Source organism: Rhipicephalus microplus, chromosome 4 (genome assembly GCF_043290135.1).
Source record: "Rhipicephalus microplus isolate Deutch F79 chromosome 4, USDA_Rmic, whole genome shotgun sequence".
Lineage (NCBI taxonomy): Eukaryota > Metazoa > Arthropoda > Arachnida > Ixodida > Ixodidae > Rhipicephalus > Rhipicephalus microplus.
Genome location: NC_134703.1, coordinates 98,836,797 through 98,851,272, shown reverse-complemented (window position 1 = coordinate 98,851,272; position 14,476 = coordinate 98,836,797).

Genomic DNA, 14,476 nt, shown 5'->3' with positions numbered 1-14,476 from the left:
ACAATAAGAGCGTTGGTACACGGCTCCTTCACATGTACAGGGATTTTCTGGAATGCAGCATTGTTCGCGCTCTCTGATTGTTTCTTCCGGTTACTCCATCGAAGCATGTGAACCTGCTAGATAGATAGATAGATGGATGCTATCTATCTATCTATCTATCTATCTATCTATCTATCTATCTATCTATCTATCTATCTATCTATCTATCTATCTATCTATCTATCTATCTATCTATCTGACTGACTGACTGACTGACTGACTGACTGACTGACTGACTGACTGACTGACTGACTGACTGACCGACCGACCGACCGACCGACCGACCGACCGACCGACCGACCGACCGACCGACCGACCGACCGACCGACCGACCGACCGACCGACCGACCGACCGACCGACCGACCGACCGACCGACCGACCGACCGACCGACCGACCGACCGACCGACCGACCGACCGACCGACCGACCGACCGACCGACCGACCGACCGACCGACTGACTGACTGACTGACTGACTGACTAGCTAACTAGCTAACTAGCTAACTAGCTATCTAACTAACTATCTAACTATCTAACTAACTATCTAACTAACTATCTATCTATCTATCTATCTATCCATTCATCGCTCGAGACTCTATTGAAATTCAGAAACTAGCTGAAGTATCACTGATAATATATTCTAATGATAATAGTAAAATGATATTATTATTAACAAATTGACAACATCTTACCAAAGGCCACCTTATGAGATGTCAAGCTGCAGCGCTGCGCGCGGGTGGCGTCACGCATAGAGTTTTCTAAAATCAAGTAGGGGGGACACTGGTGCTGCGATCGTTCAGTGACCATAGGAGTTAAGTGCATGACATGAATTTGGTTAGTCTTCGTGCTTGCGGGTGGCGAACACACATGTGGATTCATTTATTGAGGCGTCTTCATTTTATTCAGAGGGAAAGAACAAACTGTTTTTCATTTCGTGAACTGATTTCAAGTGGTAAGCCTAAAAGATTAATGTGGTGAAGCGCAGCTGCCGAACATTTGCCAATTGTTGTTTCGTGACAAAGCAGCTTCAAGCCACGCGAAGCCAGAACAAACGTAAAATACGAAGAGTAGGCAAATCCGTGTCATACCCATAATTCCCATTCTCGCTGAAGTACTATGCTTTACAGCTTCAATAGACACCAGATAGCGCTCTGGCGCTTCAATAGCGCCAGAGTTCCCTGTAGTGCATAATTAGGAAACTCCATGGCGTCACTGGTTGAACGACGCTAACGTGGGTGCTGCGGTGAGCACTGAAAGATTCGTTTAAAGCGATAGCTGGTGTAGGTCTTGTCGTTGCTTCGGAGAAGACACGGGCACTGAGCCGGAGCTGGTGTGCGTTTCGCCTTTACCGCCGCGGCTTTGTGATCGGTCAAGTACATGCCCAGAGGTATACATGTTTCGGCAGGTGAAGGGGCATTGTCTTCCGGCGTCCTGTCTGTTGCAGGTAAACGAGCCAAAAAAAGGTTACCACGCGATGTGTGCTCGAGCATTGAGTGATGGAGAATGTGAAGCGAGAGAGAGGTGATACAGACAGACATGTTTCAACGCGTAAGTTAGGTGCACGTCAGGCTTATTGCGCGTGAACCGATCATCGTTGGTGTAGCAGCGGCGCTCGTGGTAGTGGAGTGAGTGGCGGTAGCCAGAAGTGTTGCAGGTGAACGGACGAGCTGGCAGCTGCATGTGCTGCGGCGAGCGCGTGGCAGACGACGGAGAAAGTGATATCATAGCACACTGCGAGGGGAGTGGGACGTCAAGGCGTCGCGGAGGCGTTGCTTACTTGGCACCGCTCCAACACCGGCGGTGGACGGAGCGCGTTGCGGCGCCTTCGTATGGACGCACAGAGAGACAGCGTTATACAGGCTAGTGAAAGATCTACTTCAGATATGATAAGATAGAGAGAGAAAGAATTAACTTTAATAAAGGTCTTGAAGGGGACTGGGATCTTCTTACGGGGGCCAGCCCGGTGGCTCCGCCCATGTGGGGAGTCGGAGCTCACCAGCCACCTTTTGGGCCTTCTGGACAGCCTGAGGTTGAAGGGCCCTTTTGGGGCTTCTGAGGTGATTGATCCAGTCGTCCTCGGTGGCAGGGGACCCGAAGCTAGCGTTTAGCACGGGGCATTGCCTCAACATCTGACCTAAATCACACCTTGAATTTTGGCATTTGGGGCATTCTGGCCTTATATCTGGGAGGTATTTGCTGCAGATATAGGGGCTGGGGTAACTGTGCGTTTGCAGCAGTCGAAGCGCTAATTGTTGTGCTTTATGTAGTGCTGAGTGAGGTGAGGGGAATTCCTTTCTAAATAACTTATAGTGCGAGCAAATTTCGTGATATGATAGGAGTGGCTCCCGGTGAGTGTTGGTGTCCCCGGCCAGTAAGCCGTACCGCGACTCCCCGTAGCACGTAAGATCACGCGCGAGGTTATGGGCCAGCTCATTACCGTTGGGGACCCCTGGTTGAACGTTGATCCCCTCATGACCCGGGAACCAGTGAATGTGCTTGTCTACAGTTATTTGAAGAGATGCTAGAACTCTTAATGCCACCTGACAAAGTGTACCGCGGCGGTATGCCAGTGCAGCGGGTTTATAGTCGGCAAATATTGTGTCGCGCTGAGGAAGTGCTAGAGCAAGGGCAATGGCCACTTGTTCAGCCTCGCAGGCTTCCTGTGTTTTTACGGTAAGAACATTAAGAGCTGCTCCGTCTGGGGCGACCGCCGCAGCTGCAAAGTAGGGTTTGTCCACGTATTTAGCGGCGTCTACGATAACCACGTCTTTCGTGTGTAGGTTGGCCGCTTTTAGTAGGGCTTGAGCTCGTGCCCTTCTTCGAGTCTGATTGTGTGCCAGGTGCATGTTCCTGGGGAAGGGTAGCACCGTGATTTTAGCGTGAAGGTGTTGCGGTAACGGTTCTGGTTCATTGACTTGAGTAGGGATAGGAAAACTTATGTGTGAGAGGAGTTCCTGACCCGCAGCTGTCGAAGACAGGCGTATGAGTTGGGACAATCTTGGTGCTTCGGTGATTTCTTGGAACGTGTTATGTACCCCAAGGGCGAGCAGGCGCTGCGTGCTTGTGGACATGGGTAGACCAAGTACTCGTTTCGTGCATTTTCGGATGAGGTTGTCTACATTAGTTTCATCGCCTTTGCTCCACGGGTGAGCGCATGCAACGTACTGAACGTGGCACATTAAGAACGCATGAAATATGCGTAGTAAGCTTTCTTCTGTGAGTCCTGCGTGTCTATTAGCGACGTGTCGGGCGAGATGAATGACTGCCTCAGCTTTTTTTTTGGTGAGAGATGTGATGGTTAAGTCGGTTTTGCCATTCTCCTGCAGGGTAACGCCCAGAATCCGAATCAACGACACTATCGGGACAACCGAGCCGTTCATTGTGGAGAGCATATGATAAGAATTCTCACATCCCTAAACAACAATATGATTATGTGAGACAACCTAGTAGAGAGCTAAAAAAATTTCGACATCTAGTTCTTGACCTGCAGCACCACCAAAATGCGACCTCAGGGGCCGCCATCGTTCCCATGACCTGTTCACGACTGGTAGATTAGAAGATAAGAAGCAAACAGAAGGAGCGAACATCGATCAAGATTTTCGGAAAGACTTATTCACTAATTGAAAAAGACTTTAATGAACTTTAGGTAATAAACCAGGGATAAACTCTTGGACCGGACATCTCAGCTTCATTAGTTAACAATCTGTACGGAACACTTAGACTATTCTTATTTTTAATGCGTATGGCAGTCAGCCTTGCCTAACACTCCATAAAATGTACTGCATGTGATGTTCATGATAATTTTTTGAGCGACGTTCGATGTCGTGAACTGGTTTGTGGCGTAACTTTTGTCAGTGCAGCGTCATCAAGTGCGAGGCGCACGGGAAGGCTTTATGCTCTGTCATGGCAGAGTACCAAGTACTGAAGATTGTTCACGACTTTTTCTAAACTCGGCTGGTTTGCTCCTCGACCTCTTTCCACAGTTGGGCAAGTTCTACACAGAAACAACTTTTTGCTCTCCCGTGGTAGAGTATACTGCAACATAGAGCCAGGTTCCCACTTTTAACATATCGCGAAGTCACACAACATTACATACGCCAACGACAGCAATGCCAACTTCCAGCAGACTCCTTCAGGCGCGAGTAGGCTGTTGCCCCTCACAAACTGCAGACGCGAACTTTCCCGAACCTCCACATCATGCATAAAATATACCCGACTCGTTATACGAATGCCTGTCTAGGCTGTGGTGCTATCCCCACAACTTTTCCGTTACCGTAGAGTGCACCGCTACCTACTTCCCTTCTCTAATTCCAATTCTTTAGTCCACCCATACCCAGAGCAGTGGGAAGGCACCCTTAGCGACGGCGCCCCCAGGGTCTGCCGGGTACTCAACCTCATGGCATGGGCTGTCGCACAGGTTGCCATAAACATTCTAGAATAGGGAACCTCCCAGTTTTTTTTGAATTTGCATAATGACATGTTTCAACATCATCGTCGTCATCGTCGTCGTCGTCGTCGTCATATAAATCGTTTAACATTTTTCTGAACCAACCTTCATAGTTGCCCTCGTCACTATTAATTTAGCCACGGAAGTACCTCTGTAATTACACTACAGCACTTACTTGGAGACTTCAAGTTGCGGCTTTCCTCTATCTCTCTATTTGTTGTTCCCGCGATCAGCGCTAGCCTTATAGCCATTGGTAGATGAGCACATACTGAATTGCAGACTGTGTGAAATAAATAGTTGACTCTTGCGACGGGCTCTTCAAACTCAAACAAAATTACACAAAAACCACAGGTGGAATAAAACACGTTCAAATGATGTCAAGTCGGATCCGAAGTGCACTGCGTGGAGCTGCGCCCTAAGCCTATGTGAACGCAATGCTATTGCGCTGTGGGCGTGCATTTCGATATCTGCTTGCGTGGTGACTTCGAAGCACGATTTCTTACATGTTAGCCACAGCGCTGATCTCACATCGCATGCTCGCATCATCTTGATGCGCTGAAGTGCTCCCAATAATACGTTACGAACGCGTCTTTCTCTTTAAGCTTTTCATAGCTTGTGCTCGCCAATAACGACGTTCGGCAGGCAGCACAGCCGGATCACTCTTATCTCACTTACCGAGTTCTGAGTGTTTCATACGAGAACTGCACAAAGGGAATTTTATTGGCGAGTAACTCTTCACAAAGTTACACAAATCAGGGTCGCCCGGACACCTCGTAACTAAAACTAACGAGAACTGCAGCTCGAGGTACCTCCAATGAAGCTTTCTCTCTCTACATCTTTTAACACACAGATTCGCAGCGAAGTTTTGCGCGGCATCTGTAAGCGCGCAGCTATGCTCTTACGCGGACTCCATCGAAGTTACGTGTGGTCGATGCATATGCCACACCGCCGAGTATCGCTCTTACGAAGGCATCATTGCTTCCCGCCTTATAACATATGCACCGGATTAGCGTCTTTAGCTCTGGAACTGGCTATCCACATGGTGCCGCCTGATTATGTATATACTCTTTCTACTTTACCGTCAACGTCGGCTGCAGGGCCTTCCCCAGAGCTCCCACCACAGCACGAAGCCCGGACGCTGCAGGTGCTCCAGAGCGAAGGATTCACGCGCCGTGCGCGCGCGGATATTGATTCAGCCATAGCCTCCTCTATAACTTTGTGCCCGAGCGGTCGGTCCCTCAGCGCCGTCCCCCGAGCTATTATGGGATGCGAGCGCTCCTGGCGGAGCGCCGAGGCGCAAAACGAGAGAATGGATGGCAGCTATGGAGAAAAAACCGGCTTTGAGTAACTACCGAAAGGGCAAAAATGAAATAAGGAGGGAGGCATTTTACGATAATTCAAGGGGAAGCGCTTTACTGTTTGAAGCGAGATCGGGTTGCCTTAGAACGCGTAGTTATAAAGCAAGATTCAGTAAAGAAGAAGAACAATGCATATGCTGCGGGAAAGATAAGGAAACGGCGGAGCATGTTCTGATTGAATGTGGAGATATCCACCCAGGTGTACTCCTGTATCCGTCAACTGAGCTCGTAATGGTTCTAAATTCTCTAAAGAATTACGCGGAAGTTTTCCTCGCAAGAGCGAGAAAGATGAATCAGCCACTGAAGGCTGCCGTTGACAACGCCGCGCAAATACTACAGAAACGTGACAAACTCAAGTGCTCGACCCCGGGACATCATAAAAAACTTTTGGAGGTTGTGCTCGTGAAGTTTCTCCGCCCACTTTTTCTGAACTTCGCATAAACGCAAGCGTGCATAGGCCGCGTCGTCTGCTGTTATTATGGGATCGGTGCGGCATCTGGCGGCGAGCGCCAAAACTATAAGGGACGGATGGCGCGTATGTATTTAGCGCTAATGCGCGGGCACAAAAAAATATAGGAGGCTATGATTCAGCCGTGAACGGTGGCGGCGGAGGCGATCACTCTCTGTAATGTTTCATGAGTCGCCATTTTAGCCCCGTGGCAGCACCCGCTGTGTTGGGCCGCTTATCTGCTCTCTTAAGTGAGGACGACGAGATCTTTCACCGTGCACTGCTTCTCCACTGATTTTTTCACCGCCCTTTTCTCTGATTTTGAGCCGTTATTTGAGGACTTTGCATTTTTCGGAAAGGCTCTGGCTGGCTGGCGGAATGGAAACATCACTCGGCCGGCAGTGACGCAGTGCGTACGTACGTACACATTGACGGAAATGGAAGTAAAATGGCGTTCCTTTGTCTGTATGTGCCATATCTTTCTTTTCTCTCGTAGGTGAAGAATGAACGCTCATGTGGGCAATGTATAAGGGTGGCGAAATAACTCTTTTGGCTGGTCTATTTGTTGCCTACAGCTATCTTACTCAGAAGAAGGTTCAGCTGCTATCGCATATATTTATATCGTCTGTAGGGGGGGGGGGGCGTTCTTTTATATAGGACTGTGCCGATGCTTTCTCTTAATGCGCCAGGTCCTGCTCGCGCGAGTCCGTTCTTACGTGCGTTAGAATAAAACAGCGAGTAACAAAGCTGTCGCCGCGTCACTTTATTATATTGTATTGCACAAACGTGGCAATATTAAACTCTACGCTCATGTCGCTTCCCATCCGGCTTTCCTCCCTTTTTCGACATGTAGTCGTTCTGAGTTATTCAGTTGACTTTGAGTGCTCCATCCGGGCGGGCCCTTTGATGCGTCTCGCGAGAAGCTATTGCTATGGCGAACCTGTTTGGCGTTGAATTATGGAAAAGATGAGCTTCCGCGGACTACTGCCTTTCTGAAACTGCGTCTCGAGACCTGAGAAATGCGTAAGTAACGCACTAAGTGTGATCAAGAATGTCGAACTAAAAATAAAGGTGACAAAGTGACCGGGTGCCGATATACATCAAACATAAAAAGATATCAAAGAGACGTGAAAATGTGAAGAACCCAAGTCGAGATGATGTTGTCGCAACTGAAACACCCTGTTCAATCATATTTTTTCTTTCCTTTTCATCGGTGGTGAATTTGCCACGCAGCTTCGTATTTGTTTTCACCTCGCAAAATATAGGGCCTATGTTCCAATCTGCTGGGCGTACTTCTGTAGCTATCTATGGAGCTCTTCCGAAGGTAATGTATTGCTCGACACAGCATGGATGACGATGACTGCCAAATAATCCGCGGTAACAAGAAAATATCTTCAGTTTTTCAGATCACGCAGGTACAGACAAATGTAAGCCGTCTGTCGTTACGAATATGTGCTTTTTTAGCAGCATAGCACTGTGTACGATCGCATATTAAGTAGCCCGGAAACACGTAAAAGTGCCAAGAACAACAATTGCAACTACGACGTCACTAAACGGTTATAACACAGGGGACTTGTAGTAGTAGTAGTGTAGAAGCTTGCTTTTAAACTATGCGTTCTGGAATCTTTCAGGTGAGACAATCGTCAGTGCTCACTTTTGTGTCGAACAGTTCCTCTTGAACTGTTTACAGTGTACATCGGGTGTTCAATTCTCCCTTGCTGCACAATTGTACAAATAGAGTCGATGATCATTCTCTAAGCTCATCATTTGAAGTACTCGTCTCACTATAATTCGTGAGGCTGAATGCGGCGAAACAAAATCGCACAGACCGGGGGGGTATCAAGCAGCAGTTCCCACAATCCACACAGGCACAACTGCACATATATAGTTCTCTGTAAACATCCTCGGATGCTCGACAGGCTTTTCTAGGTCTTTACTTTTCCATTACGTGCTTGCTTGCTACAGCAGTGTTTGCTTTCCGATACGACTCTATGAGACACCGGGGAATGAAATAGGCATGCAGATCACTGAGAGACGGGCGAATAAGATGAGAGGAATACCACACACAGATGACTCGGTGCCAGTAGCAGGAAGGAAAAGGTTTACTTAATGGGTCCTAGGGGCTGTCGACATGTCGCTGGCGTCCCATTCCCGTGACGAGAGGCAGCGCATTCGCACAGTGCTCGCACGCTGCGGTGAACAAAGATAACGGTGCTTCAAGAGCGGCCGGTCGGCCGTTGTTGACAAAGAGGTAAGAGGCGGGAGCAGCCACGTACCGGCAATAGATAGGCAAATGAACGAATGGCAAATGGTTGTTTGCGAAGGCCAGGCACGTCGACGTTAGGAGGCAGCAGGAGCTGAGTTATCTGCGGCGACGACGGAGAGGGCAGGTGGGAGCGTGAGGCCAAGGCATAAGCATCGGAGACGCGCGACGCATGCTCAGGCCGCATACTAACATGATCCGGCGACGTCCCTCCTGTCTACAAGCGTTTGCGAGAGAATGGACGTCAGTCTGTCTGTGCATCGACGTGCCTTTCGGCGCTTCTATGGCGCTCTTGGCGCGCGCAAATGCACTGGTCATAACAATGAGTTTGTGCAATCATACGCGGATCCTGCGTCGCACTTGCACTGCTCTTCGTTTTCGGCACGTTAATTTCAGCGCTACCTGTCATTTTTCTTTCTACATTTCTTTATTTCTCTTTTCACAATCTCGGAGTGCTTGTGGAAAAGTAAGATCACTGGCCTTTGTTTATCTCGAAGCCGTCGGGCTTCGCAGACATGCCAACTAGTGCTAGGTATTTTAAAAATTGAAAGAAAAAGAAAAGAAAAACACCAACTAAACACTCACGTTGTGCGACGTTTCTCGGTGTTTATGCTCTGGGCAGCCCTTGGCTCTTTCATTGACGAGTTTCATAAGTGCCAGCAACGCTGCAAAAAGCCCCGAAGTGTTCAAGCAACACTGGCCTGAGCCGCCATCGCGCATGAAAACAAAGAAAAAAAAACGTGCAGGAACACACCGCTCCTGTGAGTTAAAAGAAGTATGAACACGTTTCATTTCCCTGTTAGCATTTTTTGGGGGTATCCAGGCGCTAGGCATGCCGGAACTGCTCATGCACAATGACGTATACATTGGCTGTTTCTTGTACATATGTACTGATGGCGCTGCAACAACTTTTTTTTTGCAACTCGTCTATTTTTTTGTTTCGCGTATACGTGAAAACAAACCCATTCAGCTCATGTTACTGCCTATCGTTATTCGTCGTTTTCCTCGGTGACTGAGCCCTCAACTTCTAATTTGAGTTACCGTGTGTTTCACGTCGTTTCCCCTTGTCCATTCTTTTTGTTGTGTGCTTCCATCATAACTTCCATCGTTTCCCTCAAGATGCTTTTGCTTCCGTTAGCGCTTTCTGTTGTTATCAGCTTTCACTTACATGAAATTTCTGCCGGTTATTCCGGTACACATCGCCCACGTTTGTGTACAAGTTTGCCGATTATATTTCCGGTTTTGTTTTACTGCGATAGTGGTAAAGAGCTCCTTTTGCATAAATTCTGGTGTTGGTTTCGGCGTCAGCAGTGCCATTGCTTGTGAGTGGGAAACCATGATGTTGTGCGTGACCGAAACATTGAAATTATGAAAAATTAAAATAAATAATAAAAATTCAGGGTGTGAGTGGGGCTCGAGCCCGGATCTCTTGCGTGACAAGCGGGTGTTCTGCCACAGAGCCACCAGTCTTTCATTGCCTTTATTATAGAGCAACGCGTCTGCCTTGAAATGCAGTGAAAATACCTGCATCGGCTTGGAAACGCAGAGAAAGTACCTTTAATGCTTTACAAACACAAGCGTCCTGTATAGATGCATTATCGCAGTAATAATACGTGCTACAAGCATAAATTGCAATCGGGTGTCAGAACATGCGATTATCATGACTTCAAGGTTTAAAGCGGGCTTCCCAGGTTACTGCGCCTTTTCCTTCAAGGCCACGCAGTGCGTGTATAGCAAGCTGGAAAAAAAATTTCACGTGCACAATCGCGCGTGGTTCAAAGTATGGTACCCCTTACAAAGAACGCAGCCGCATGCGAAAGCTTCACTGGCACAAGCCATTTTGACTCGCGACAGAATATCGCTATTGTGGTCCACTCTTAAAGGCGAAGATTAGGGTCTGCCAACTTTTTTTATCGTTCTTGTGCTTTATCAATCACACACACACACACACACACACACACACACACACACACACACACACACACACACACACACACACACACATATATATATATATATATATATATATATATATATATATATATATATATATATATATATATATATACGGAAGCAAAAAGGCACGACTAACGAGGAAACACTTTTATTAATCACATACGTTTCGGCTGGTGGGCCAGCCTTCGTCAGTGATATATATATATATATATATATATATATATATATAGTTTTGTCTTCAAAACTATATATATATATAGTTTTGAATACAAAACTTGGCGTCATAAATAGGAGTCTTTTGAATGCAAGTTGGCATGCCCATATGTCAGTACCTGTATGCACTTAATTCCTGATAACCTCACATAGACGCAGCATATACTGACGTCAGGTGCTAATGTGCATGTTGATTTTACCCCCAACAGTAGATGCATTAGCTGTCCTCGTCCTAGTATATATAACAACTATGGCGGAGCCTGTGGCCCTCCCTGATGAGCTCGGCTTCATTCGGTGTGCGCGGGTTTCTGAGTTGACGTTAGTGACTGGACTGGGGATTCACTTACGTTCTTTGTGAGGCTCAAACACCGGCTCAAAAACACGAAGCCTATGCGTTCCACGTTTTAGGTGCTTGTCCCATGGGGCCACAATACCTGCCACATGAATAACGAACCTAAGTCGCGGCGTTGATATGCTGGTCGGTGCACTGGCTGTCAGCGAATAAAAACGCTGCGCCCCCGCGAGGATCTTCTCCGTAGGTGGAAATATAAAATTCGGCAGATATCTCATACCACGGCAATCGGTGTTATGTCAACCATGTGGAGGGAAGATGACTTTGGTGTAATTTTTTTAGTGAGCGAAACGTTACCAAATAACGCTACAGACAAAAAGAGAGAACGAGTTCATTAGGCGGCAAACGAAGCTAAAGATAAGTAGAAATTTTATACGCAAAAAGATATGTTCACCAGCCTTGTATATTTTATTTTTGATGTTGTTCACAGTTTCGTAATGATGCTTACAACAAAGGCATTAGCAATACCCTAAGCGGTGAGCCAATATGTAGCGCTTGTACATGCGAGAGTGGTAGCGCTATTTATAGCGCTACGTAAACAACGTCAGTTGATGGTGTTTAAGCATGCAACTAACGTTAATCCTACGTGAAGCCTGTATCGTAAGAGTACGTACGCAGTCTTTATAAAAGAAACAACCAGCATCTCAACTACAATTGACGTTTTTCCAATGTTTCGGGTGCATAAAGTCTTTTTCCGAACAAGTTTCAAGATTTGGCGTGGATCTGTGGCAGAATATGTAATCGCTACGCAGAATGCGAGGCTTCGATTCCTGCTGGGCCCATGATACTTGTTCTCCGCATCAATGCTGCGGATGTCTGTTTCTCCTAGTGCTCTCGCACTTAAATGAGCAATATATGTTCTCGTTATTTCTGGGCATACAATAATAATAATAATAATAATAATAATAATAATAATAATAATAATAATAATAATAATAATAATAATAATAATAATAATAATAATATGTCAAGTTTTACAAACCTACATACTATGTATACGACCGATCTTTCCGCATCGAACGGCACGTAGTGAGTCTACTAAGGTCGAGCCGTTTGTATACAGCATTTACCGCAGGGGGCACACCGAGCTCGATGGCTTCGGCGTGTTCTACTTATCACTAGTGAGATGGCGTGATAGGCGTGGAGAACGTGCTTTAGAGGTGAGCACCCACGCGAGGCGATGCACCCGTGCCGGTACAATGAGTAAGAATGCGTGCGTACAGTATGTAAAATGCTGTTTCACTGGTTCTCATAAGGGTTAACTCCGTGAGAACCTTTCGCGGGTGAAAGCGCTTTCACGACCGTATTTCTCTATGGCAGAAAGATAACGTGAGGTCTGGAATGCCCTTGTTGTTCATCGTATTTACAGTCATCGTCATCACCACCCTGGTAATATAGTGGGCACGTTGCATGTGCGACATGTGCCGTGATGGCAGTAAGAGAATATGTGGTCTGGAACGCACTTGTTCTTCATCGTCACCAGTTTCATTGTCATCGTAATGTCGTGTTACGACAGTTGACGGAGGTGGCTCGACCTTAACGAGCTTCGCCCCTAATATGTGAAAAAAAGTTCTGTCGCCACCATTCCAACCTATATGCTATGTATGACCCCGCTCTCCGCAGTGCGTTGCATGTATATCAAACCAGCCACAAAGCGTACGTTCTTCAGCCTACTAACGCTGAGCTATTTATATACACCATTCACTGTAGGTGGTACTTCGAGCTCGGTGGCTTCAGCGTGTTATAGTTATCACTACAGTGTGATGGCGCGACAGGCGGGGAGGGCGGGCTTTAAATGTGGTCGCCTCGCGCGTGGCGATGCATGCGCGCCTCTACACGCTGGATTCGCTCGTGCGTGCGTGCTTATTTCTTCAAAAAGAGAGAGAGAAAACTTAATTTAAAAATTGGTTCCAAATCTGCATGTTACGCCGCAAATGTAGTCGAAAGACGACAGTCTTGCGTCTAGAAAGTAAAAAAAAAAACGTTTATTTGATGTTCTGCGCTACAAAATCGGTGAAGGGTATTCTGGAGGCGCTGCGTTAGAGTGCGTCGAGCGTGTAGCGGAGGCGAACGAGCGCATCGAGGCACGTTAGACACGAGCGATATCTAGCAGTTATCTTCGAAAACGATGGCGTGCAGCCCGCGGAGAAAGATGTGCGCCAGCCTAGTGGTGATAAGATGTAGAACGCAAAGCGATGGGCAGGTGCCACCACCGTGACGTCGTAGCAAAGTGTTGGAAATAAATTTTTGAGCATCGCGTTGCACTCTCAGCGCAGTGCGCTAACACGCTACATTCCTTAGAGTTACTTGTGTGTGCTGATGATGATGATGATGATGATGATTTGTGGGGTTAACGTCCCAAAACCACTATTTGATTATGAGAGACGCCGTAGTGGAGGGCTCCGGAAATTTTGACCACCTGGGGTTCTTTAACGTGCACCCAAATCTGAGTACACGGGCCTACAACATTTCCGCCTCCATCGAAAATGCAGCCGCCACAGCCGGGATTCGATCCCGCGACCTGCGGGTCAGCAGCCGAGTACCTTAGCCACTACACCACCGTGGCGGGGCTTACTTGTGTGTGCCTCTTCTAGTATAAAGGCAGACATAGAAAACATCGAAGCATTGTTGTAGCGCCTCAGATGTGCGCAATAATTGCTTTTTTAATTACCAATCGCACAACTATGAACGCTAAACATAGAGCAATATTGGTGGGCGCTGCGAATTGGGTTGGCCGTTCGGTGCCGTTCGAGGTGTCGTTAGGGCGGACAAACAAACAAGTGTATAGACAGACAGACAGACCAATATTTCTCCGTCGAGGGACCCTAAGTAAGACTATCGTCTTAAAAAAAAACTAGGGTAACGTCAGTCATTGACCGTCAACCCTAGTCATCAGCTGGAATCTCTTGAGACACGGCAGCAGCAAGGGCTTGATTGATGATGTCTTGCTGGACGCTGATGTCTGCGCTGCTGAGCAGGGTCTCCTAGGATTCCCAGTGTGTGAACTATCATTCTCGTTCGGACATGTCCCACCATGTAGACCGAATCAGCCACCTCATCGCAAAATTTGCCCTGCGACTGGAAAGCTTTTGCGTGCCCTTTGCTGTAGAGCACGGGGTTGGAAAAAAAATTCACAGCATATTCAGGAGTGAATGATCATGAGTGGATCAAAGCGCCAGTCTGTTTGTCCGTCCGCCAATCCGTGCGCCCGTCCATTCGTGCGCCCATTCATCCGTCCGTCCGTCCGTCCGTCCGTCCGTCCGTCTGTCTGTCTGTCTGTCTGTCTGTCTGTCTGTCTGTCTGTCTGTCTGTCTGTCTGTCTGTCTGTCTGTCTGTCTGTCTGTCTGTCTGTCTGTCTGTCTGTCTGTCTGTCTGTCTGTCTGTCTGTCCGTGCACTCCT